The sequence below is a fragment of the Bubalus bubalis genome, chromosome 13 (genome assembly GCF_019923935.1).
Source record: "Bubalus bubalis isolate 160015118507 breed Murrah chromosome 13, NDDB_SH_1, whole genome shotgun sequence".
NCBI lineage: Eukaryota > Metazoa > Chordata > Mammalia > Artiodactyla > Bovidae > Bubalus > Bubalus bubalis.
This window is the reverse complement of record NC_059169.1, coordinates 5209714-5237344: the sequence shown is the minus strand read 5'-3', so window position 1 is coordinate 5237344 and position 27631 is coordinate 5209714. Positions and strand designations below refer to the sequence as shown.

General features: G+C 42.7%; 1 long non-coding RNA gene across 2 annotated transcripts; it reads right to left on the bottom strand.

The window, feature by feature from the left end:
* Positions 1-1053: 1053 nt before the first annotated feature.
* LOC123328946 lies at positions 1054-27516 on the bottom strand. 2 transcript variants are annotated; one of them, XR_006543973.2, is made up of 6 exons: positions 24374-27516; positions 23356-23483; positions 6323-6548; positions 4272-4409; positions 2934-3035; positions 1054-1387 (listed from the first exon to the last, which is right to left on the bottom strand). It is a non-coding gene; the product is annotated as an uncharacterized LOC123328946 (long non-coding RNA). The 2 variants fall into 2 exon arrangements; XR_006543972.2 differs by having other exon boundaries at positions 2934-3057; positions 24374-27512.
* Positions 27517-27631: the final 115 nt, after the last annotated feature.

Below are 27631 nucleotides of genomic sequence, written 5' to 3'. Positions count from 1 at the left end.
GCAGCCATGAAATTAAAAGACGCTTGCTCCTTGGAAGGAAAGTTATGACCAACCTAGATAGCATATTCAAAAGCAGAGACATTACTTTGCCAACAAAGGTCCAGCTAGTCAAGGCTATGGTTTTTCCAGTGGTCATGTATGGATGTGAGAGTTGGACTGTGAAGAAAGCTGAGCGCTGAAGAATTGATGCTTTTGAACTGTGATGTTGGAGAAGACTATTGAGAGTCCCTTGGACTGCAAGGAGATCCAACCAGTCCATTCTAAAGGAGATTAGTCCTGGGTGTTCTTTGGAAGGACTGATGCTAAAGCTGAAACTCCAATACTTTGGCCACCTGATGCAAAGAGTTGACTCATTGGAAAAGACTCTGATGCTGGGAGGGATTGGGGGTAGGAGGAAAAGGGGATGACAGAGGATGAGATGGCTGGATGGCATCACCAACTCGATGGACATGAGTTTGGGTGAACTCCGGGAGTTGGTGATAGACAGGGAGGCCTGGCCTGCCGCAGTTCATGGGGTTGCAAAGAGTCAGACACAACTGAGCGACTGAACTGAACTGAAGAACAAATAATCAAAAAATAACATTTGACAAAAGGGCTGGGTATATATGCCTATAGTCTCTCTCTTTGGGACCTTGGAGGCTCAGCTGGTAGAGAATCTGCCTGCAATGCAGGAAATATGGATTTGTCCCCTAGTTCAGGAAGATCCCCTGGAGAAGGGAATGGCTACCCACTCCAGTATTCTTCCCTGGAGAATCCCATGGACAGAGGAGCCTGGCGGGCTACAGTCCAAGGGGTGGCAAAGAGTTGGACACAACTGAGCGACTAACACTTTCACTTTTACACTTTGGGACCATGAAAAACAGTTGCTTCAGTCTTTGAAATGATGGTGATCTCAGGTGGCCTCAGCCTGCAATGGTTTGGAGCTTGGCTTGGGTTCCCAACCAGAGACTGGGCTTGGTCCTAGCACCCAGACCTTAGCCACTAGACCAGTGGTCAGTGACAAGGGCCCTGGCCCTTCGGCTTTGCAGGAAAGAATTCTCACAAAGACAGAAAGTAGGGAAACAAGTATAGTATTTATTAAAAGGAAAAAGAGTACAGTACGTGTGGACAGACACACGGGCAGACTCAGGGTGAGAGAGTGGCACCCTCATGGCAGTTCGAATTACTTTTATGGGGCATTTCTTCCAGGTTTCCTTTGGCCATTTTGATTTACCTGGTTCACAGTCCATATTTGGTATATCTCAGTATCTTTCCACACGTGCAGATGCATTTCTTAGCCAAGATGAATTTTACTCGAAAAGGCATCTGGGTAGGGAAAAGCGCTTGACGTGACTCCTCTTTGGCGTCCAAGGAGTCTTTTCCACCCATGTGTGGTCAAGGAGGTCTTCTGAGTTTGGGAATAAGAAATATGTGGTCTGGGAAGAAACCAGTCTCCTTCCTTAATTGTTCTGTTATTCTAGTCTTGGAGTTTCTGCCCACAGGGAATGAATCTTCAATCACTTTATCCTGGGGGGTGCCCATCTGCCTCCTCCCTCAATGGTATTCATGACTTCCCTTCAAGAAATTATTTAGGAAAGTTTTCTAGAAGTTATTTGTGCAGTGAAAAGCATATGTGCTGAAATACTATGAAATTTAGACACGTCTTTATCCATTCAGGGGATATTTAGGTTGCTTTCATGTCCTACTTGACTTCCCTGATGGCTCAGATGGTAAAGTGTCTGCCTACAATGTGGGAGACCTGGGTTCAATCCTTGGGTCAGGAAGATCCCCTGGAGAAGAAAATGGCAACCTGCTCCAGGACTCTTGCCTGGAAAATCCCATGGATGGAGAATCCTGGTGGGCTACAGTCCATGGGGTCGCAAAGAGTCGCATACAAGTGAGCGACTATACTTACTTACATGTCCTCCTGTAAATACTGCTGCAATGAATTGGGATACATGTGAACTTTTGAATTATGGTTTTCTCATGGTATATGTCCAGTCATGGGACTGTTGGGACACGTGGTGGCTTTATTTTTAGTTTTTGAATCAATTTGCAGGGCAGGAATAGAGACACAGATGTAGAGAACTGACTTGTGGACCCGGGGGCCGGGCAGAAGAGGGTGGGGTGGATTGAGAGCATAGCACTGACATATATACACCACCGTGTATAAAACAGATGGCTAGAGGGAAGCTTCTGCACAGCACAGGGAGCTCAGCTCTGTGCTCTGTGATGACCCAGAGGGGTGGGATGGGAGATGGGGCTGGAGGAAGTCCAGAGGGAGGGGATATATGTATATACATATTAATAGCTAAGTCACTTCATCAGAGAGCATAAACTAGCACAGTATCATAAAACAATTATACTCCAATTTAAAAATAAAAAAAAATTTAGAAAAGCAATGAACATAACCAAGCTGATACAAAAAAAAAAAAAAAAGAAGAAATTTAAACACAATCCTTTGATTTGATTTTGTTAGAAAGTTTTCACATTACCCCAATATTTAGGACTTTTTTTTTTTCTGAGTGTTGTTGTTGTTCAGTCTCTGAGTCATGTCTGATTCTTTGTGACCCCATGGACTACACAGCACGCCAAGCTCCCCCGTCCTTAACTATCTCCCAGAATTTGCTCAAATTCATGGCAATTGAGTCAGTGATGCTATCTAACCATCTCATTCTCTGTCATCCCCCTTTCCTTTTGCCTTCAATCTTTCCCAGCATCAGGGTGTCTTCCAATGAGTCAGCTGTTTGCATCAGGTGGCCAAAACATTGGAGCTTCAGAATCAGTCCTTCGAATAAGTATTCAGATTTGACTGTTTGTTTTTGGTTTTTGTTTTTGTGAGTGGGGTGGATATAATTAGATGTGTCTAATATTGCTGTTTTAATCCACACATAGGCAATTGCTGAGATGTCTTAGACTTAATGTCTCATATAGGTAAGTCTACTCAAGGTTACCTCAATTGGAAAGAAAAAACCAGCCATCATATCCCACCAGAATGGTGCATCTTTTATGTTGGGTCTCAGCCAGCTTCTCCCCTGCTGCCACATGAAATGATCCTGACAAATTCAAGACATGGATCTGAAAACAGGTCAAATTCAAATTACTTTTGCCCAGGGTCTTTGGTGTTTTAATCATTTCATCTCAAGAGCAAAGCATAATTTTAAGTGCTAATAATGAGTAAAATTCTCTTTGTTTTTCTCTCTTTACACCCTACTTGTAATTATTGGTTTTACACATCTGTCCAACAAAAACTTGAAGGCTAATGGCAAAAACCTTTATAAACACCAAGAGGTTTAGCATGTAGAACATGAATTTGAAAATGTTTACCTATGCAAATATTTGGGCAGTAGAATTTTATTCTTGGCTTATGAACTATGTTATTTTTCCTAAGTGTGTTGCTACAGAAAACTGATATCCTGGGGGGATTGTTTACTTGGAAGAGGCTTAGGGGGTAAATTACACCATTTCAGGATGGTGATCAAATATTACTTTTACATTAAAAGAAGCTGAAGGATTTTACTTTAAACTTCTACCTAACTGTTCTTTTTTTTTTTTTTAATGAATAAAAGCTATCATTTTAAAGATGGACTATTATTATAACATGGGGTGCATTTCTCAATTTCACTGGCACCAGTGAAAGCAAAATGGAATGAAATTGTATATTCACTTGGGTCATTAAAAAAGTAAACTATGTCATTTCAGTATTTACTCAATAAATGAATTGAATGATATCCACACACTCATTTTTGAAGGAGTCATTTGAATTTTCACTTTAGTGAAATAGAGTCAAAACCTCAAGCTCTGTTGGCCACAGGCAGATCCCAAAGTTGCCATGAAAATGCAGGTGATAATAAACGTCTGTCCTGAGATTCTCAACTCTGCATTTCTCTGTCTTGACTGAAATACCGGAGGTACTTATGTTTTATTCTCAGACATCAATTTCATGCTCCCTGTGAATGCTGAGAAAAAAAAAAAAAAGGTTTTCTGGTTGCATATGCAGTGTTTACCCACTCATATATGAAAATAAATGCTTGAGATTCCATCCGTGAGTTCCCTTTTGATTTCTGCTCAGTGAGGAACCTGCTCAACCAGTTTTACCAAATTCTTAGAAGAAGGTTTTGTGACACAAAGAAAAGTATTGTTCAACCGGACAAGATAGGTAATTATGAGATAATGGATAAGTTTGTCTTTCACTGTGAAATCACATAAAATAGAAATAAAATAGGTGATTATGGATTACAGAAGTTCTCTTACCAGGGAACTTGGAAGAAAAACAAAGGAAGTGCACTTACCAAAAAGGGCATTCAATAAAGTCTCGGTTTGTAACTCAAGCTAATGAAAACAAGGAAATAGAAAGCTAAGGCTGACTTCCATCACCAGCTCACACCGGGGTGTCTTCTGAACCTCTTCCTTCAGATGTTCCTCCGAGCCTATGGAAGGGAGAGAAGCTTAAACTGGGAATTCCCTTATTAGCTTCTGTCATGACCTTAATGTACTGTGAATGACTCGCTGGTTAGTTCCTTTAATTTCCTCTCTGTAACTACACAGGTATGACCCTCCTAGAATAAGCTACCACAACTGAGATTCAATTATCACCAAAGGCAGAGATCTGCTCTCACTGGAGTCTCAAGCATGGTGGTTTTCCTTCGCTACCAAATGCCACTGACCACCCTAAAGGGCATTTCTGGAAGGCTCTATCTTCATAAAGTTTGTTTCTAATATTAAGCTTTTTATGATGTTAATAAAATTTTATATTCGAGTGCTTTTTCACTTCAATGTTTATTGTTTCAAAAATAAGACCCAGAAGGCTAACTTCTGTAAAATTGTGTGCTTTATGAGAACAGACCTATGACCTTTGTTGAGCACAAAGGGCAGGATCCCACTGGACACAAGGAGAAGGGGGCGGCCTCTGCGTTTCAGCACGTTCTTCTCTTCTTGCCCAACCCTTGTCTCCACCAGGCTGCCTCTGGGGCTTACTGGACTGGGGCATCTTCAAAGCGTGTTTGCCTTGAAGGCATTTGTGAGTCCTTTGGAGAAACCTCCCCCCATGAAGTTCTCACCTTATAGTCCCCTCACTGAGGTCAACATTTCTCCCCTGGCTGTTACTGAGGATGCCCCACTGCAAGGGCGAAACCCTGTTAAGCTCTTGCCGTTGGCAGTCAGTGCTCCTGGATGAGGTTGCTACGGCAGTGAGCCTCATTCAGGTCTCCTTCCTGAGGCTGACCTCTGCTCTTCCAGCTCCAGATAAAGCCGTAGCCCTTCACCGAAACCTGCTACATAATCTACAGGGCCCAGTGCAAAGTGGAAACGCAGAACCTCTTGCTCAAAGCTTGTGAGGCATTTCAAGATGGCCGCAGTAGAGCCTCAAACCAAACGTCGCCCCACGTGAGTGTGCGGCTCAGCTCTCCACTCTCCTCCACACCAGCAGCCACAACCACCCACTGCCCTTATCTCACAGCTCTTCTCACCACCCCCAGTGTTTTCTTCCGAGTCCCACTCAGTAAGCAGAAATCCAGCCAATGAAGGAGGCAAACACCAGGTACTTTTATAAGGAAAACGTCTTGATTCCATCAACCTCACTCTTTGCTATCAGCTTCATTCTTTGCTACCTGAACCAGAAGTTGCCAAAAGTCACCTGAGTCTGTGCTCTAGTGAATATCCAGCAAATCTTCCACTAACTGCATTGGATTTTTTTCTTAGGAATCGGTTCCCTCCACAACCCTCAGTCCATGTGGCTCAGGCTGACTGTGGAGCTCACATAACTTACAGAATATTTTCATATAACTTGAATAATATACATGACTTTTCTTAAATATAATTTTCAATATTCTTTTAAAAAATTGTTGCTCTGTCTTTAATAACTGTCATTTGGGGAACAAGTGAAATATAAATGGAGAGAAAATTATTAGCAAAAACAACACAAAGAATATTTAAAAGCTTGACCTTTCATTTCCTCCCACCAGTGAAACTCATATGTTAAGGTGAAACTATAATATACCTTCTTCCACATTTTCTATCCATCAGAGATATTGATGGTTATATATCGTCTTTTCCTCATAAACATGAACACTTCCCTGAATGACAGCCAAGTCAAACCTTACAAATTTCATTTAAAAGCCAGAGGAAGGCTGTCTCTAAAAGAAAGGTAACTTAGATGGCCTTCTATTCTAGAAATTCTTCTGCCCTAGCTTCTCACAACTACAGTTCTACATTTGATTTTTGTTATTTAAAAGGCAAAATTAGAGGTGACCACAGTGGTGGGAATAATATTTTAAATGCCCTGCAGCTGCATTCGTGAACTACATGTTCTTTGAAGTATAGAATTAATAGTTAAACTATATACCTCAAAGAGGGCCCCTACAGGTGACCAGAGCATGCTAACTCTGCAATTTTAAAATGTGAACATTTCCAGAGGTATGCACACGTGGGTGCTGATAACATTTCCATCTGGGGCCTATTCCTCCTGCCAGCTACTCATAGTCTTCTTTGAAGTCCAAAGAATCCTTGAGGGAAGATGGCGAGACCTTTTTTCCAGGACGAGGGGCCAGGAACACTCTTGGCAAATTGCTCTAGAAACAAACAAAAACGTTGTGAATCACAACTGTATGGTGACTTAAGTACAGCGTTTTCCCCATGAAAACACTCAAAGTCCCTAGATATGTCTACAGGTTCTCCCAACACAAGTAAATTAAATTTCATGACTCGGATAATGGTTTCGAAGGGATTTCTTGAAAGCATGGTGGGCGGGGGGAAAGTTATAGGTTGAAAATAGTTTTGGTGGAGACATAACAAAAGGGGATATGTTTAATGACAATGATAAGATTAATTATCAAGTGAAATCTCATGGTCTCTACCCACCAGGCCACCCCACACAGACACAAATTCCTGAGAGACCAGCTCCAAAATACACAAGTCTGAGCTGGTTACTCTCCTGTTGAAACCTCTCCATGAGATTTCCGCCAACATCAGAAGAGGCCCAGTCTTCATCCTGGTGTCCAAAATCTGTGCAACCTCATTTCCTGATATTTCTTGGCCCCTTCCACACATGCACACCCCTCTACCCCCTGCAACACACACACCTCTTACATTGAAATCAAGCTGAATAGATTGCAGAGAGAGCTTTGCAGATGCTGTTTCTACTAACTTAGGAACCAGAAAGGTTTTCCTTCTCTGTCAAGGGGCAAATAGTGAATAATTTTAGCTTTTGAACTATTTACAATTTCTGTCATAACTGCCCTGCCATTGAACACAAATGAATGGACATGGCTGCGTCCCAATAAAACTCTGTGGCTACTGAGTTTAAATATCATATAGGTTTATATATGTCATGAAATATTATTTTTCTTCTTTGGTTGTTCCATTTATATACAGAAAAAAAATTTTTTTTTTTTTTAGCTCCCAGGCCACAGAAATACAGGTAATGGGGCCAGATTTGGCTCATGGGCCATAGTTCCCAAAACCCTGCTGTAACTGTATGGCCTTTCCTTACTTCAGGGCCAACTTACTCTTAAGGACAGCTCTGGAACCTTCCATGCCTAAGCATGATGCTGCCATGGTCATGTTAGAACATCTAACTCCACTTGTTTCAATGTTTTAAATGATTTTTGCACCCTTTCCTCTGAGCCAGGCTCTGAGCTCTTTATGTTGCATGCGTGCTCAGTCATGTCCAACTCTTCACGACCCCATGGACTTGTAGCCTGCCAGGCTCCTCTGTCTATGGAATTCTCCAGCAAGAATCCTGGAGTGGGTTGCCATTTCCTTCTCCAGGGGATCTTCCCAGCCAGAGGCTCACACTCATGTCTCCTGCATTGGCAGGCATATTCTTTACCACTGCACCACCCGGGAAGACCTCTGAGCTCTTTACAAGCAAGGAAAGTTTTAAGCAGTTCTGTATACCCTCAGCAAGGTCCAAATGAATCATTGCACAAAGCCAGGGGTCTCTTGACTTTTAAATTCCTCTTTCTGGTCTACATTATATTTCTGCTGAGTCATTCCTCTGTGAATAAAAGGTGTTAGGTACAGCGGGACTGGGAGACAGTCTGACTGGGAAGCTGGAGCCTGTCAGCATGGAATTGTTTGTGGATGAATGATAATAGACCTGGATCAGGGTGTGGCCGACAGTCATCCCTCCCACAGACACTCCACGACTACTGGGCATTAAGGTTCCAGCTGCAACAGGACAAAGACACTCCTCACCCTGAGGAATAAAAAGACTGGTCAACAAGAAAGACTCCAAAAGCTAGTCTGCTGAGAAAGTAAGAGGGTGCAGGAGCGCTGAGCAGTGGAAGCCAGTCCTGGGGGAAGGGAGAGGTTCAGGAAAAATCACTGAGGAAGTGATAGGCACACCAAGACCTGCAGGAGAAGTCCAAGTTAGCCAGGTGAAGACAGAGGTAGGGATGACCGAGTAGAATAATACCATCGTCTGGAGTAATGCATTAGAAACGGATGTCCTAAGCGCTTTCACGGTACAAATAAAATTGCATTTTATTAAGAATATGGTTTGGCTCACTCTGTTCTGACAGTAAAACACAAAGTAACTATGAGCATCATCAAAGTGAAAATCACACACACACACATATTTCAATGGAAAGATAGTGTAGAAAATTCTATTTGGTAACTTCGACTCTAATTTATAGCCTAGATACAAAACAGGAACCAGAAACACAGGGACAAAAATAAAAGCCGACTGATTGTGGAAGGAAACAGCAGCTAATGGGTCACCTCCCTGGCCTGGAGAGGGTTTCAGGGCCCCAGGAGCAGCGTCGACAGACATGCCTCCCTGGGCAAAGACCTTCCTGAAATTGACTTGATTTTGATGAACTCCCAAAGCTGGAGAGCAGGAAGAGATCAAAGGTCTCAGCACATCAACGCCTCCCTTTCTGCACTTAGTCTCAGTGCAGCTCATGCAGGAATCCAAACGGCTGCATCACCAGCAGAAAAACAATTCTGTAACATTATTTTTGGAGATCTTGGGGGAAAATATTTTCTGTGCTCAAACGGGTCAGGTCCAATAGCGATGGCGACGACACCAACCCAACCCACGGCCAAAACGTATCTCAACCCATTAGTGAGAGGCTGCATGATCACAAGGGCAGCAGGGAACGTGCACCCCCGTCCAAAATCCACCTCCTGCTGCTCGTAAAAGAACATGGCCCTTTCCACCAACACACTGCGTAGGGTCAGAGGGGGAAGGTTCTTCGTGCTGCAGAAAGACAGAAGGAGAGAGAGACAAGCAAGACTGTGAGCTCTCACCAGGCATTAAGGGAAAATTGCTCGGTGCTTCGGCAGAAATCTTTGCTTCCCAGGTGGCTGAAGTGGTAAAGAATTCGCTGGCCTATGCAGGAGTTGCAAGGGTAACAGGAGATGGGGGTTCGATCCCTGCATCAGGAAGATCCTTTGGAGGAGGAGATGGCAAACCGCTCCAGTATCCTTGCCTGGAGAATCCCATGGACAGAGGAGCCTGGCGGGCTACAGTCCACGGGGTCGCAGAGCCGGAAACAACTGACCACACACGCATGCATGTTTGCAAAGACTGAAAAGCAGAGTTCCAGCCCTGCTGGAACCCTAAACATTCCGAATGCAAGTTGCCTGACTGTTTTTCCCCTTCTCTTTTATCCTTTCTTTTTTTCTTTTTAAATTACAGCCCTGAAATTTACCGAAGCTGAAGGCACTATCTTCCTGACAAGGTAAGATGACTTTTTTGCGGGGTAGAGGATGGAGTGTTCTCATTTCTCCAGCTCTGTTCATAGTTCTGACTGTGCTGGTGGGGAACGACTGTGTCTGGAAGCCCGCAAATATATGCCATAAACGTGTCATTTCTACTTAGACTCCATAGGAATGCTGTTATCTCTTGGGAGAATAATATTACTATCATTACAGTGCACGTAAGCCAGCTGTGGTTTCTTAAATTAAAAATATATATTCACTAGAGTTTAAACGAACATCCCCTGAGTGGCAGCAATTGTGTTCACCCTGCAGACAGTTATTTAGGCAACATTTAACCAGGTTTGGCCACTCTTAAACTACTTGGTTAGTACCTAACACGACGAATTTCAAGGTTCCATATTGTTATCAATAGGGAAAAAAGTGAACACGCTGTTCTTGTTTTACATTACCAATAGTTATCATTTGATGAAGAGAAAATGGCTAATGGGTGAAAAAGAATCGAATTATTCTTCTAGGCTTATTAAGTCACTTACGTGGGATTTTAATTTCCTCTGCGACTCCTTTCACTTTGGATTCGGGAAATGAGGAGTAATAGCGGATTTCAGACTGCTTCCTTATTCAAACACAGTGGAATATTCCTGATAAAATTCTTCAAATCCACTGACAATTAGCACATTATCTTGAAAATGTATTTTTAAATAGCAACCTCATAGTCTTCCCTGCTTTTGTTTTTTTTTTTTTAATGAATTCTATTTTACTGTGTAACTGAGGTACACATTTCATAAATAGGCACTTAAAAAAAAGACCCAGAACACATCACATTCTTTTTCAATCAAAAGAGTGACAAGTTAGGGCAGAAAGAATGAGAAACAACCTCAGAAGGAGAAGGGAATTCTCCTTGTGCGTCCTAGTCATTGTCAGTTGCAAGAAATTCCCCAAGGAATGCTCCTGAATGTTGAATGCAGTCTGGCTTTAAATGACTCAGGGGTGTACCAATCCTCCAAGAATTCCATTACATAGACTCTTCCTCAGGTGTGCCGAGCATCATTTTCTTCTTTAATGCATGAATTTAAAATCAGCAAAATTTTAAATACACCTAATAAATTTCCTTCCTGGTCTGGCCCGAAACAAATTTTTCAGCACAATGAAGATGTTCACTTTACTGAATTCCTTCCACATCAAGCAGGGAACAGGTGCTATTTTTAATAAATTTCATGTAATAAACATGGTATATGTGGCAAATGCTAAAAAACCATTAGGTTTACAAGGCAGAAACTGCATTGGGTGTTTCTGTTTGTAACTTTAGTGTAAAATATTCCGTTCCTGGCTCCTTCCTGTATTGAATTCAACACATAGCTTGAAAAATAAATGTCAGTGACTCCTTCTGTGCCTGTGTGTTTTTCTTTACATTTAATATCTTCTTATCCACTTTAGAACACAGAGAAATTTCCAGAGCCAAAGACAAGGCCTTGAACTTTAAAGAATTTTTTTTTTCCTTGCTAATCTGCGCCCCTCATAACCCTCAAAGTCCAAAGGCAGTTAAATTAGATATCCTTTTTTCTGACCATGACAACTCCTAAACTTTAACTTTCATAAGTCAGAAACTCTCGTTCTAGAGGAGCCTTCGGAAGGCTGGTACTGGGTGTGCCCAGCAGCTGTTCCCTGAAGTCTAAAGGGCAGGGCTGAAGTGCGCTGTAAGGCTGCTATGCAGAGCAGTAAATAAGGGTTATAAAATCCCTGGTAAAGGCTTTTAATGTGACACAGAAGTGCTCTGTAATGAAAGGATCCTCCAGCCGGGCACAAGGAGACCCTGTGGGGTAGAGGCGTTGCCCTTCAGATGAGTAATAACCACGAGCTGCAGAAACCTCACGGCTCCTCTGGGAGAGAGGTGCCATGCCATCCTGAGCTCAATGCATTCCCCCGAAATATGGGGACGTTCTTCCTTCCCTCTCCTAGAGCTTGACTTCTGACGGAGAGCAGTGGTGCGGGTGCTTGCTCTCTGACACCATCCGAGTGAATCAGCGGAGGAATTACAGGATGTCGGAAAGGAGGTTGTCTCTTTCTTTGGACTAAGAACCGGAGGCCTTAGCAGAATGCTATCTGGTTCTCAAACCATGCACCACACCTCTTTTCCTGAGGTCCCTTTCTCAATTTATTTCTTGTCAATTTGATATGGGTGCTAAGTCACTTTAGTCATGTCCTACTCTTTGCAACCCCATTGACTGTAGCCCTCCAGGCTCCTCTGTCCATGGGATTGTCCAGGCAAGAATACTGGAGTGGGTGGCCATGCCCTTCTCCCTTGGATGTTTTTTGCTTTCAACATAAACCTATTCTCCTAAAGCTCAAGAAATAACTACCCTTAACGCCAGATTGCTCCTCCAAATGTAAGTCAGCACACATTCCAAAACCCAAGAAAAAGGCCCTTAAGCCTTAATGCTTCATCTAAAACCCTTTCCTTTAATCAATAAAGTTAATCATTTATTGCTATCAAAATGATCTCTTTTTAATTTTCTACAGTTAACTTTTGGACTAATTTTTGCTTCATGTTCTAGGTTCCCTCCTGTTGCAAGTTATTAAAAAGACTTTGTTCTTATATTTTTATAGCAATTTATACTAACACTACTATAATTTGTCCCATAATATATTGTATATGTTACTGATGACATTTGTCACAAGATTTAAATTGCTTTCCTACCCACAACCCTAATGATGTTTATATCTCATGTTCCCTGTTTTTATTGCATACAATTTTCCATCAAGTCCGTTTATCCAGTACTATTCATTTGGTTCAACCTCCCCCTTTATTTGGGTCAGTCTGCAATTAAGTTTCTCATGTTGGGCCCAGAGAGGCAACGAGGAGATGAACTGGAGGAAGAAAATAGATTTGTGATTCTCTGGGAGACAGAATCTTCTGGGGACAGGTTTCAAATACATTTACAAATACAAATTCATATGCATATACACACCACAGGGATTTCAATATGCTCCCTCTTTTACCTTATTTATCAATTCAGCTAATATTATAGATATTGAGCATCTTCTAGAATCCAGGCTTTGCCCTTGGCACAGGGGGTACATCCTTGAAGAAATGGGAGCTGCTGAGAGACGTATATTGTACATAGAATGATGAGGAGACCTCGTGGGCCCCGTAAGCATCATTTAGTTTATTTATTTACTTTGGCTCTTCTGTGTCTTCTTAACCACTGGACCACAAGGGAAGCCCCAGCACCATTTATTTTATTTCAATATTTCTCAGCCAGATGTTCAGTCTTTTCAAAATTTCTTTCTTCTACAAGAAATCTTCCTATGAAATCTTGGATCAGTCATTAAACTTTCTAGGTTTTGGTTTTTCTACTATATGATCAAGCAGTTAACTTGTGAGAAGGCATTCAAATATGGATACGCAGACTTTCAATCGTCAAACGCTCTTTTACACAGAGTTAGTATGTGTATATCACTATCGTTAACACACAGCAGCTAAGTCAACACTATGTCCTCAAAATCTACAAAAATGGCAAAAGTGGTCTTGTTCACAACTTTCCAGGCTCTCTGCTTTAACTTTACAGTTTTGGTAGTGCATGCATGCTAAGTCGCTTCAGTCATGTCTGACTCTGTGCAACCCCATGGACTGTAGCCTGCCAGGCTCTTCTGTCCATGGGGATTCTCCAGGCAAGAACGCTGGAGTGGGTTGCCATGCCCTCCTCCAGCAGATCCTCCCAACCCAGGATTGAACTCAAGTTTCTTATGTCTCCTGCATTGGCAGGTGGGTTCTTTACCACTAGCGCCACCTGGGAAGCCCACTATCTCCTATGATCTTATCATAATGACATTTCCACATACATTGAAGTGGTCTTTGTAAAATTTAATTTATTGAAGTATAGTATATAATTGAAAGCTAATTGATTTAAAATGTTGTGTTAGTTTCTGGTATACAGCAAAGTGATTTAGTTATACATATATATCTATGTATTCTTTTTCATATTATTTTCCATTGTGGCTTATTATAAGATACAGAATCTAGTTCCCTGTGCTATACAGTAGGGCCCTGATACTTATCCGTCCTCTCCATAACAGTCTGCTAATCCCAGATGGATGGAGACTCTGGGATTAGCAGATGCTGAAGTGTTCTGAGCACTCACCTAGTCTCTTTCCTCTTGCTTGCACAACAAAAAAAAATTTCAATCACTAAATAAAAGTTAAAAAGACTAAGCCCATTGACCTTTGGGAAGAATTTAGGGGAAAAGAATCCCCATTCATGTTGGCAGGCCTCTATCTCTTGCAGACACTTTGGACAGCAGTTTAGCGATATGGACGACAAGATGGGGAAATGCCTGATCGGTGAACACGTGCAATTTCATCTCCAGGGAAACCCTCAAACGTGCACAGGGAGGTGTCTCCGGGCACGTTTACGGTGGGGTGGTTTGGAGTAGAAATGCCATAGCTCGGATCACAAATCGGGAGCCCAGACATTTAGAAGTGACCATCTGGACAAAACATGTTACGGGCCCACAGTGTATCACTGCACGATGGCTAAAATGAATGAGCTAAATATATGTGTGTTTCATCTCAGCAAAATGATGTTAACAAAGAAATCAAGGTTCCTGATGACCTATAAAGTACGACAGGGGAGCATTCCATGTAAAACAATACTGTGCTCTGTTTATGGCTGTGGAGATGTAGGTAACCCTGAAGGGACTCTCACCAGACTGAAGCTGCTTGGTGTTTAGTTTCTGAAAGGGAAAGGAAGGCAGCGAGGCGGTGGCAGGGGCTGGGCAAGGCTGGGCATTGGTGTGACTGCTGTACAGTCTGTTCTCTGCCTTTTTCAAGAGGCTTAACGCGTTCATTCTTTTTCCTATTTTTGCCTATCTTGTTTTCCCCTAAGATCACGAATGCATACTTTTCCTGCGTGACTTTTAAATCTATATGATTTTCTATCAGATAGATAGAAAAAAGACACAAGAGTATTGCAAAATGTTTAACAGTTTTAAACATGAGTGATGAGGGTATAATTGTTATATCATTTTTTGTACTTTTCTGTATTTAAAAAAATTCTCCAAATGGGATAAAAAGGCAACTCTAGAAGAAAGCTACCAATGTTCTAGTTTCTCTCTCTCACGCACACTCACACACACACAGACATACGCACATTCACACACACACACAAGCACACACACTCTCACATACACAAATTCACACACAGATACACATAAACACATATACACATCCATACACACTCTCACACACACACAGACACATTCACACACAGACACACATTCACAGACACACACACACACACACACAAACACATTCACACACATGCACACACATATACAAACACATTCACACACAGAGATACACACAGACACACACTCACATACACAAACACATTCACACACACACATGCTTTCACACACAGATACGCACACACATTTGCACACACAAGGCCACCATTCATTAGCTGTGAGATTCAGAGCGGTTCGCTTAACCTCTCAAGACCGCAGCTGCCCCTTTAGGGTAATGATACCTCACTCCCCTGAAAGCCGAGGGTGGCACCCAGATGGTCTCCTGGGATGCTCAAGTTTTCAGCGCTGTGGTATCAGCTTTGCTTGCCTTTCCAGGGACAGAAGTCACAAAGCTCCCCAAGTACCCGGCACCGTGGGTGGCTCCTTCACCCTGCCACCCTCACCCCAGAGCAGCCACAGTACACCTGGTCCCAGACGGCGGCCAGACCCTCTGGAGCTTCCCTATGAAGGACAAGGGGGCCGGGGATCGAGAGAGGGGGATAGAGGCAGACCAGATGGGGGCAAAACTCAGCCCCAGGGAGGGTGGGGGCCAGGGAGGGGACGTGGGGAACAAAAGACCCCGGGACAGCAGGCATGCACACCACACTCAGGAAGCAGGCAGGACAAGCCGGGGAAATGTTTCCTAGGCTGACATGCCAGCAAGCATGGGTGTGAACACGGCTGCAATGATGTGCGACCACGCACATCTGAGCGGAAGAAATAAGAGCCGAGCAAAATGCTTAGGAAATGAGTCTCACAGAAGCAGACACCTGCAGGCTTTGTCACCTTGATGCAACGGTGCTACCCTCTCACCTGGTAGAAACCAGCCAGCCAACCTCTCCGCCTCCCACTTCCTTTATTTCACTCCATCGTCACGCTTCAACTCAGGAGGGCAAAACAGGAACCACTTTACCTGTGGTGCCTAAGCCAGGGTTTAATTCCAACTGAGTGAATTTGTTCATACAAGTCTTGTGAACAGCTCTGGATATCTCTTTTTGTCCGCTTCATAAAGTAGGGGGGGAAATACGAAAGATCACCTTCCACTGCACATTTTTTACATCATCCTTCTGTATGAATATGAAAATTTTCAATGTCATCCTTCCTAAAATAAAAAGCAAAAACATAAACCTCTCTCTACCCCGCCAGAACAGCTATGTCACTTGCAATGGCAGCTAAGTCAATATTAATTTCTGATCACCTAGGAGGAACAATTAGACTAAGCAAGTATTCAGAGAACGATTTCTTGGCCCAGGTTCGACCAAGCTCTCTTTGGCAGCCAGCAGTGCGTGTATAATATGTAACAGTAAGAACTAGACAGGAGTTATTTCGACAAATCCCAGGTGACTGGCCTCAAGTGACTGTTACAAGTAAGATTTCACAACATGGGAGCTTGGCTCTGTGAATTGACTTTTCTCCACCGATTTAAAAATCCTTTCACCAGATGTAGGTTTCAACTACACTTAGATATACCATTTTCTTATGTCTAATTTTTCCCTTAGTTCTCAAATTCCATCATAAAATGGGAAGAGTGATACAGACACTGTTTCTCTATTTGGAATTTAATATGTAAGATAGAGTTTTTTTTCCCCTTCTGGAAAAATGTGAATCCACATTGTTCCAACAGTTGGAAAATTATTCGTCTCATGCCAAACCTATAACAGAGCAATAAAGTGTGTAGCAGTTGGGTGGAGCGCCCCAGATTCCAGAAGTCTGTGAAAGGCAGAGGCCCCCAAGTTTAAAAAATAAAATGTCTGTTTATTTTGTCCTTAACACATTTCTAATTTGTTTTTGCAGATTGTTCTTTATTAACAAGGGAAAGCTATTTTTGTATTGTTGCCAAGAGACTTCAGAAACCAACAGCCTGATCAAAATAATAACTTCCTGTAATGAACAGTCTTGCTGGTTCAAAGATATTTAATTCTATAATTTTTTTTCTGAAAATGTAAATTAAGGGCTTTTAAGCCTTCGTGACATGACAGTGGAGCTTCGGAATCTTACACAAAATCAGCTTGCCCTAGTTTCATTGCTATATTGGGCAAGGTAAAGAACAATGCTTTTCTCTTTGAAACTCTATAGCCCTTTTGAAAATACTGACAGATTTATGTATTAGTTCTAAATGCTATTTGTTAAAGGTTTCTTTAAAAATGATAGCCTAACAAAAAACATACTCCAAAAACCCCTCTGACACATTGACAGTATAACATAACTTAATCAATCCTAAAATAAAGTTTCAAATTTAAATTTTGTGTCTTTATTTTTCTGCAACTTCACATACACACTGTAAGAAATAAGTTGCCAGTGAGACAAGGGGTAATATGATGAATTCTTCTCCCACAAAAGAAACTATGAAATGCACTTCCTGTTGTAACTTCTCTACACTCAGAATGCTAGGTCTTCTTCAATAATGTACACTAATTACTTGTAAAGTAAAATCTTATAATATGACACTATTATAATAGGGTTTCCCTGGTGGCTCAACCGGTAAGAATCTGCCTGCAATGCAGGAGACCTGGGTTCAGTCCCTGGGTTGGGAAGATCCCCTGGAGAAGGACAGGGCAACCCACTCCAGGATTCTTGCCTGGAGAATTCCATGGACAGAGGAACCTAGTGGGCTACAATCCATGGGATCGCAAAGAGTCAGGCATGACTGAGCTATTGACTTTCACTTTCATTATAATAGTTGGGCTTCCCAGGTGGCTCAGTGGTAAAGAATCCACCTGCCAGTGCAGGAAACATGGGTTTGATCCCTGGGTTGGGAAGATACCCTGGAGAAGGAAATGGCAATCCACTCTAGTAATCGTGTCTGGTGATTCCATGGACAGAGGAACCTGGTGGGCTACAGTGCATGGGGTTGCAAAGAGTTGGACATGACTGAGCAACTGTGCTGTGCTGTGCTTAGTCGCTCAGTCATGTCCAACTCTTTGCAACCCCATGCACTACAGCCCTCCAGGCTCCTCTGTCCATGGAATTCTCCAGGCAAGAATGCTGGAGTGGGTCGCCATTTCCTTCTCCACAAGGTAAGTAGCTAAGTAATTGAAAACGTAGTCTGGAGTTGATACAACAGCAACATGCAATGATGTCCATGAAGAAATGTCTTAACCTTAAGTGTGTTTCACCTGGAATTGCTGATGGGTCAAAAGTGAAATGAAGTGACGCTTGTTTCCCTCTGGGCCATGCTTGCTCTATGCCTCGCTTCTGAAGTGAAGCAAAAGCAAGAGTTCACCCAAATTATTCCTAAAATTACAGAAAAGTGCTGTCATTACAACTTGAAGAAGTCATTAAATTTCAGTTTTGATCCAAGAATCTTTTCCATTCCCAGGGTCTTTCTCCTATGAAATCAATGGAAATAAATCCTTGAAAATTCATACTCTTTTTTTTTTTCCTTTTCTAAACTTATTTTATGAAAGCACAACATTACAGTCCAAATTAGACCCTGTCCTAGCAAAATACCTGTGGAGTCAGAGGTGATGAATACATCTTCTAACCTCATTTTTCTCTAAGAGAGCATTCCAGGCCCAACTCAGAGGCTATATGCAGAGTTCTGGCAAAGCCACTACTCCAGAGTAGCGAGCTGCTTTGCTAAGACCCAGTGGGCTGAGAGCAATTCTTGTGATTCTCTTGTTCCTACACCAGAGCTATGGCATGGACCTCGCGACGGTTTAGAAAGATGCTGCAGGCATCGTGCTTGCCAGGAAACCAGAGGCACTACATATTAACACAGGACAGCCTTTCTCTTTCCAAAGCAGTGTTAAAATAGGCAATTAAGCCAGAAATCATGTACAGAATAAAGGAGGCATCTAAGTCAACCAAACGGGGGGGACCCCCTATCAGAAAACAACCAACTATAGCTCCTAGTTCTCATCAGACACCAAGATTACCTATATGGTTAAGGAGATTAATGTTTATGACATTAAAACAAAAGGTTGAAAGATGCTAAGAAGACATAATTTAGTTTTTTCTCTGACTCTAACAGAGGGGAGATTTCTGAATACCACAGCAATGAAAGAATTTAAATGTCTTGATATTTTAAGATAAACTTCAGAAAAAAAGATAACTAACAACATTCAATATAAGCAAACTAATAACTACATTTACAATAAATATACATTAAATGTGTTAATATTTGAAATTTCCAAGAATACCTGTATAGAGAATGGATAAACAACAAGGTCCTACTGTATAGCATGGATAACTGAATTAATTTGCTGTACAGCAGAAATTAACACTGTAAATCAACTCTACTTCAATAAAATAAACTTTAAAAATAAAATGAAGAACACCTATACATCATTAAGAGGAACACTAAGACCCTCAATGAAAAATAGACAAAATTACCAGCATGGAGATTACAAAGGAAAAATGCAAATGGACAATGCAAGTATGTAAACAAATGTTGAACTCACAAATGCTCAAGGGAATGGGAATTAAATTGCAATGACTTTTTTATGGCCAACAAATAAGCAGAGAGTTAGGATAGTGATACTAAGCAACGCTGGTGACTATTTATCAGAAAATACGTGTTGTGGCAACATTGGTCAGAAAGCATATCAATTAATTAATGACTGACTTGGTATGGGCCTCACCAATCAGATCAGACCCAGGCCACAGAGGCTGAGAAAGTTCTGGAATTTCTCCTGAGCCTTGGAGAAGTCTGAGCATTCCAGGGAAAGAGCAGGATGGCCAAAGACCCTGCGGAGGGGCTCATCCAGTTGCTATTTACTAACTAGTTCCAGGCAAGTACTTTAGTATTTTACCAAGCCTGTCCACACCCATGAGTTATGGCTAAAAATCAGGTCAACTTATTATTTACAGAAATAATTGCAAAAATTAAAAGACCAAAATGATGATTTTATGCTTCGACCTAGTAATTCCAATGCTGTATATCTAATTTCTAAAAATTGGCATGAAGTATGAAGTGAAAGTCATTCAATCGTGATTGACTCTTTGCAACCCCATGGATTATACAGTCCATGGAATTCTCCAGGCCAGAATACTGGAGTGGGTAGCCTTTCCCTTCTCCAGGGGATCTTCTCAACCCAGTGATTGAACCCAGGTCTCCCGCATTGCAGGCAGATTCTTTACCAGCTGAGCCACAAGAGAAGCCCAAGAACACTGGAGTGGGTTGCCTATCCCTTTTCCAGAGGATCTTCCCAACGCAGGGATTGAACCAGGTTCTTCTGCACTGCAGGCAGATTCTTTACCAACTGAGCTATCAGGGAAGACTATCACAGTATAACAGTAACATAATGACAAAGGGTAAATTTACGATGTGCCTTCTATCTGCTTGGCCATCTAAGTGATATACATGAGCTTACTTGCTTGGTCGTGTCCAACTCTTTGCGACCCCATGGACTGTAACCCCACAGGCTCCTCTGTCCATAGGGTTTCCCAGGCAAGAATGCTGGAGTTGGGTGCCATTTCCTTCTCCAATGCATGAAAGTGAAAAGTGAAAGTGAAGTCGCTCTCAGCAACCCCATGGACTGCAGCCCACCAGGCTCCTCCATCCATGGGATTTTCCAGGCAAGAGTACTGGAGTGGGTTGCCATTGCCTTCTCCTTAAACAAAGTTAAGTTCAGTCCATTTGCTGACTTCCTCACAGACTGAGAGAACGAACTTATGGTTAGTCAGGGGGAAGGATGGTGGGAAGGGATAGTTCGGGAATTTGGGATGCACACGTATACACTGCTGTATTTTAAATGGATGGCCAACAAGGGCCTCCTGTACAGCACAGGGAACTCAGCTCAATGTTATGTGACAGCCTTGATGGGAGAAGGACTGCTGCTGCTGCTGTTAAGTCGCGTCAGTCGTGTCCAACTCTGTGTGACCCCATAGATGGCAGCCCACCAGGCTCTCTGTCCTGGGATTCTCCAGGCAAGAACACTGGAGTGGGTTGCCATTTCCTTCTCCAGGGAGAAGGACTGGGGAAGAATTAATACACGTATATGTATGGCTGAGTCCCTTCGCTGTTCACCTGAAATTATCACAACATTGTTTGTTAATCAGCTATACCTCAATACAAATTTAAAAGTTTTTTAAAAACTTGCTGACTTCCTCCTTGGCTTTAAGGGAAAATGCAGAGGGGGGAAAAGCACAGCCTCTGTGATTAGACTGTCATATACAGCAGGCTTCGTGGTCTTATGAGACAAATAAGGAACACTTTCATGAAAGATATTTTAACAGTGGGCTATTTCCTTTATAAACATCTTTTAAAAAAATCCTCTCCAGAACATCATTTTACTAGAATTAGATATTTTTCTTTTCTAAATTTTAAACCAAAGTTGTCTTTCACGGTCAAAATCATGACACCAGTCTTTCTAAACTCTTGTTATTATGGAAATTTGTCACAGGCATATCTCTTCGAATAAATCTTGGTCATATTTTATTCTTTGCCTGTCTGTGGCTGCAGCAACTAATATTTCTATCCCCTGTGGGGAGTGTATTAGAGAATTAGCTTCCTGTGTAAAAAAAAAAAAAAAAGAAAAATGTGGTTCATCAAGAGCGTCTCATTGGAATCCCCTGTGGGAACAACCCTCATGAGAACTACTTAGTCCATTAATACACCCTTGAGAAAATGATACGAGAAACTTACATCCATCTCATTTCTCAGATTTTACAAGACATTCTCTGGGCTAGTTAAGCGTTTGTGGATAAAAAGAACTCAGTGACACAAACCTGGCTTTCTCTCTTCCTGAGCACCGATGACCTCTGCATTTGTTCCAGAAATCTGTGTTTAAACATGAAGACACCTCACCTAATCTCAGGCTCTTCCCATCCACCCTTCACTCAGCACCACCCAGAAAGCAGACGTGCCCCAATCGCTCTGGAAAGTGATGATGAAGCTTGACAAGCAGGGCAGGCTGCAGGCCACGGGGGCAGCACTGGACCATGGGGACGGCACGCAGGAATCAAGAGGAGCCTTGTGTGTATCCGCTGCCAAAAGGGGATAAAGAAGATGACTTGCTAGTTGGAAAAGTGACGACAGGGAGGATGTGAAAGCTGACGTTATCTGCGTGTCTACTGGCCAGGAGGCCCTAAATTGCCTCCTGTGGCCGAAATCACTCCAGTCACAGCTGCCCTGTGAGCCAGGTACTGTCGTGAGCCCCATTTGACAAATGAGGAGGCGGGCAGGCGCCAGGGCATCTGCTTGGGTGGGAAAAGCAATTTTGGCCCCAAATCTTCAGCATCCGGAGCCCAGGCTCCTAACCAGTCACTGAGGGTTGAATCCTACCTTCTGTTCAAGCGTCAGTGGCAGGGGCTGTGCTCGGGTCAATCAAAGTGTGGAATTCCTTGAGACCATTCCATTCCGTCTCAGGTAGGGAGTTAGGAGTTAACCAACATTTGGAGAATACTGTTCCAGAAGGAAAAAGCAGTCTCAAATACCAAGAGGACATAGGTTCCTTTAGGATTTCCCTGGTGGCTCAGGTGATAAAGAATCTGCCTGCAATGCAGGAGTCCTGGGTTCGACCCCTGGGTTGGGAGGATCCCCTGGAGAAGGGAATGGCTATTCTCTCCAGTATTCTTGTCTGGAGAATTCCATGGACAGAGGAGCCTGGTGGACTAAAATGCATAGTGTCACAAAGAGTCAGACACGACTTAGCATGCACACACACGCACATACACACACATACACACCCCTCGATTTTAATCCTTCATAAATTAAAGTGTCTGAATTCCACAAGGGTTTTTGTGTTACCACCCACCCATCCCCTAAATAAAACTCTGACTTATGAGATGTTTTGGTGGGGAAGAAAATTCATTGTGTTTCTTTTGGATCTTCCATACCCCAAATTAGTGAACTCCATTTTTTTGTTCTTAGCTGTGAAGTTATCTTAATATGAAAATGAACACATACCAAACAGAGGTGATGTGAAGAAAATGGGGAAATAAAACAATTTATATTTTGAGCTGAGGAGCAGAGATAGTACAACCTGTTAATCCTTCTAGAAATAAATATGCAAGCTATAATAGTTCTAAAAAAAATTTTTAAGTGGCTTCTGTACATGGAAAGCAAAGGAAAGCTTAAATATGTCAGTAATCCTAATACTCAAAGTTCTCCTCATAGAATTTCTTCCAGCAGAAAATAAGTATTCATTCGCCTCTTACGAGTCTGTAAGTTTCTAGGCTTCTAAGATATCCCTGCAATTTTCTCATCCTTTAGAGAACAGACTCTGCAAACTGCTCGCTGATGACGAGCACCAGACATGAAGGATTTTGGCCAGGAATCTGTACAGGTTGCAACTTCAGAGACTCTGTTTTTCTGTCCTTTTTTTTTTTTGCCAGACTTACTTTTAATATCTTCCTATCAAAGAGGAAAAGAGAGAAACCTGAAATAATAGTCAGATTCACAGGAACTGCTCTGTCAGCGGCCCAAGCCCTTCCTATCAGCAGATGAACAGCAAATGAATATGTTTTTTTCCCTCATACATACTTGAAAACTTCATGCTCCTTCCTTGCTTTAGCAGTGAGGGCATATCTGCCTTTGTGGACAACCAGGTCTGGGGACTAGATTGAATCTTCCTGCTGCCAGTACCTCTCCCAGAAAATCTCACCTTTTCCCTGTTTGAGAAAAAAATTCCATAGTTCCCGACAGTTAGAGCCCCAAATTGTCTACTTTCCCACTGAATAGCAAGAACATTTATGTAAGTTTGCCTTGAAGATTTTCATCTTTCTTCTACATGGTCTTAATCCAGAAAACTGTAAATTGTTTAGACTAAGAACTTCAACATAAGCCATTTCCAACATAAAAGCTGAGATGCGGCAACTAGGAATTCCACTTTTTTCTTTTTCTCTTTTTACGGTCTCTCCATTCAGAAACTTAAAACAACTTGAAAAAAAATTTATTAAATGAAAGCAATGTAATCACTTCAGAGGACATAACATAATAGACATCAAAGATACACACAAATAAGATACGGATTGCTGTAGTTGGACAACATGAAAGTGTGCATGCTTGCATTTGGATTCTGTTTTACATGCACAGGCTATACACAACAGATTTGCTTATTTGAGTCAGATGTGGCTTTTGGCAAACGACTCAACATTTTAGGTGGCCCGTTTAAAAAAAGAAAAGAAAAAAAAAAAGCTTTCACCTTATCTACTGCAAGAGATCCCTTTTAAATAAGGGGGAACTGTGTTGTTCTTCCTGTTGTAAAAATATTCCCAGCTCCTTACGATGCCTGAAATTCCAATTTTTATATAGATTTCCCACCTGCCTGCAGAAAAGGAGGATTGGACTACTGATTCAGAACCCTGGGTGGAAGAATGTCACATCGACTGTCTTTGCAAAGTGCAATTGTATCCAGACCGTAATGAATCTGGGCTCACAGTGTCCTCTGGAAGCTTCTGCAACCTCTAAGAGTTATGGTCTACTCATCACTTCTGGCCAGTCCCCAAAAGAATGAAGTTATGGAAAAGCATCTTTGAGATGCCCCGACATGCCAGCCTACCCTCCTGGAACGTGTGCCACCTCGTCATCCAATTTCCAGGGGCAGAACCCTTGAGACTTGCATTCCAAGGCAGTGAGGCCGAACCAAAACTCTTGTCACAGCCGATGGCTTCCACGACGCCCGGAGATCAAAGTCAGGGCACACGGGCCGGGGCAGCCGGTGAACGCGATGCAAGGTGGGGCAGTGGGCGGAACTGAGCCTGCGCGCTCCCGCCGGTCACCCAGCCCCGCAAAACAGGTGTGGGCTGCAGGTGGGATCAAAGCGTTGCTTAAACGTGATTTTGACGAATCGAGTTGGCCCATTTGTAAGAGTCACACCGTAGTGCCTCGAAGCCATGACTTAATTATCATTTGCCAGAAATACCTTATTAGGGACATGGGAGGAGAGCGCTGAGCTCTAATTGCACCTTGTTGAACTTGAACGTGAAGCCAGCATCTTTTCTCTCATGCTCCGTCTTTGCGATAAGCCATCTGGGGTGATTGCATCTTCCAAACAAGTGTTTCTAGGTCCTCAGCCTTTCACATCGGAAGGAACGTGACAGAAGCTGAGAGGGAACCAGTTTGTTGAATTGTATCCCCATCCTCCCGAGTGTATACACATGGAAATGGCTACACAAGCAAATAGTCGCTGGTTGTTTTATGTTTCAGTGAAAGGAGAAGAGACCAGGGAATGCCACAAAGGACCCCAGGGTTCAAAATATTTAGAAACTTTCTTTACTCTCCAAACAAAGCCAGAACGGTGGAGAGGAACAGCAATTAGAAACAGCCGTCCCAGGGAACTAGCTGCCTCCGTGGTTCAGCCACTGCTGTTTGGCACAAGAAGAGTCAACTGTGGTCTAATTCCTGTGTTCTTGGAGGTGTCTGCGACCCAGAAAGCCAGGGATGTGCCCTGAGAGCATGAAACATAATTTATCTACCTCCCGGGGTTGAAATGTCCCCCACCAGGTGCCAAGAGCCAGTTCCAGAAACCGGTGACGTTTCAGGAAGAAATCATTGTTTTGGTAAGGTGTTGCCCATGTCCCGTCCTCCACTTGGTGCCAAACAGAAACGAGGCAAATAAAACAAGATAAGGAGAACTTTGGAAGCATGAAGATGCTTCGTTCCAACAGCTAGCTAGCTGATCTCTTATCAAGTCTTTTATGTGGTGTGGAATGGTTTCATATTCAGCCAGGACATAAAAGGCGTGCGCCCAAACAGAAGTTTGCGTTCCAGGTATTTCCTGGAAGCTTTGTGGGGTCCTCTGCTTGGTGCCATGGACCCAAGGGAATGGAGGAGGTCTCGGTGGGGAACACCCCACAGCCTGTTGCCACATTGTCACTTACAAGGGCTGGAATGAAGAAAAAAAGCAGATGTGCCGAAGCCCCCCGCCCCTCCCCCCACCCGAAGGAAGAAAATGATTAGCAAGACCACGTGGGCTTGTCTTGAAAAATGCGCAAGAAACAGAAAAGCTTTTTAGGACTGGGGAAACAAAGCCCTTATATTTTTGTTCCCTCTGCTTGGAATATGCTTTGCTAGCAGTTCCTGTCTTTAAGGTTCAAGTCTCTGCTGAAAGGGCTCGTCTTCACATAACTCCCATTTGACGCCCCACCTCCATCACTTGCCAAACTCCACTCGGCTCTATTTACTTCATGGACCTCAGCCCATCATGATGGGCTTCCCAGGTGGCTCAGTGGTAAAGAATCCACCTGCCAATGCAGGAGACATGGGTTCGATCCCTGGATGGGGAAGCTCCCCTGGAGAAAGAAATGGCAACCCACTCCAGTATTCTTGACTAGAGATTCCCATGGACAGAAGAGCCTGACGGACTACAGTCCATGGGGTCACAAAAGATTTGGATGGGACTTAGTGACTAAACAATGCCTGTAACTCATCAGATAGGAACAGCAGATGCTTTTAATTATTCTGTTTGCTGTTTGCTTATGGTGACTCCTACTTTGATGTAGTCTCTGTGAGGGAGGAGACTCAGCTTCTCTTGTTCATCTTGGTCTCTCCAACATCCAGGGGCTTGGTATGTCATCAGGGCTCAATAAGTATTTGAATAACTAATAAAGAAATCAGCTGTACTTTATTAGTCTGTTTTTAGCATGGGCAACTTGTTTTCATCGCTGAGAAAAATAAGGCAAAATTATGCGCCAATGCAACAGAAAAGGGCTTTAATGTTAGCATGTCAAACAAGCATGATTTCAGCCTGATGTAGGAATCACAGCCCCATACGGAGTTTTCCAGGTGGTGCAGTAGTAAAGAATCAGCCTGCCGATGCAGGAGACACAAGAGATGGGGGTTCAATCCCTGGCTCGGGAAGATCTCTTAGAGAAGGAAATGGCAACCCACTCCAGAGTTCTTGCCTGGGAAATCCCACCGGCAGAGGAGCCTGGAGGGCTACAGTCCATGGGGTCGCAAAGAGTCTGACGCAACTAAACAGCTAAGTACAAGCCTGCAGACCAAGCCATGCTTTGAGACTTCAGGCTAAAGGCCCCGAGGAAGGGGATTACCAGCCCCTTCAGCTCCCTTCACATGCTTTCTGTAATAGGCAGTACAATCTGGCAACTTTACTGTTGCAAATTACTGTCTGAACAGCTTCATGGTCAATGTTTTATTTCTAGAGTGTAACATTGTTTAGGGGAGAGAAAAAAGTGTTGTTGTTTTTTTTACCTCCACAGATTCAGAAGAGTTTATTGCATTCTCAAGTGTGATTTTTATTGTGAATCATCAGCTTAAGAATAGAAACCAAAAGATTCAATTTCTACATCTATTATCATCCTCCATCTAGTGCTGAGTGAGTGAGTGTCTCTGTGTCAGTTTCCCTAGCTGCAAAATTAGGATAATAATAGCATCCCTCCCCTATCTCAGTGAGATGTTGGGAGGATTAAAAAAAATATCGCCTTTTTAATTAGTGTAGAACACGCTGCGATTTTTAAAGAAGGTGTGAGGTTCACACGGAATAGTATTCATCTCAACTTCCTGGAATACTTTAATGGGGGAAAAAAAAAGGGTTAAAAATGCAGCTGCTGAGAGAGAAAACACCAGCTAACGAATCATGTGTGATTGATGGGGTTGGGGAGAGTCAATGATAATAGTATACACATTGGACTTGGCGGGGATTTTCCTTCTAAAGAAGTTAAGTATTTTATAAATATTATCTCTTTCATCCTTTTAAACTTCCCGTGATGTGGCATTTATTACTCTCAGCTTCCAAATGGACAGCTAACCGCAGAGAAACGTACAAGGCTCCCAGAGGCTCGTGATGACTGGGTCTCTG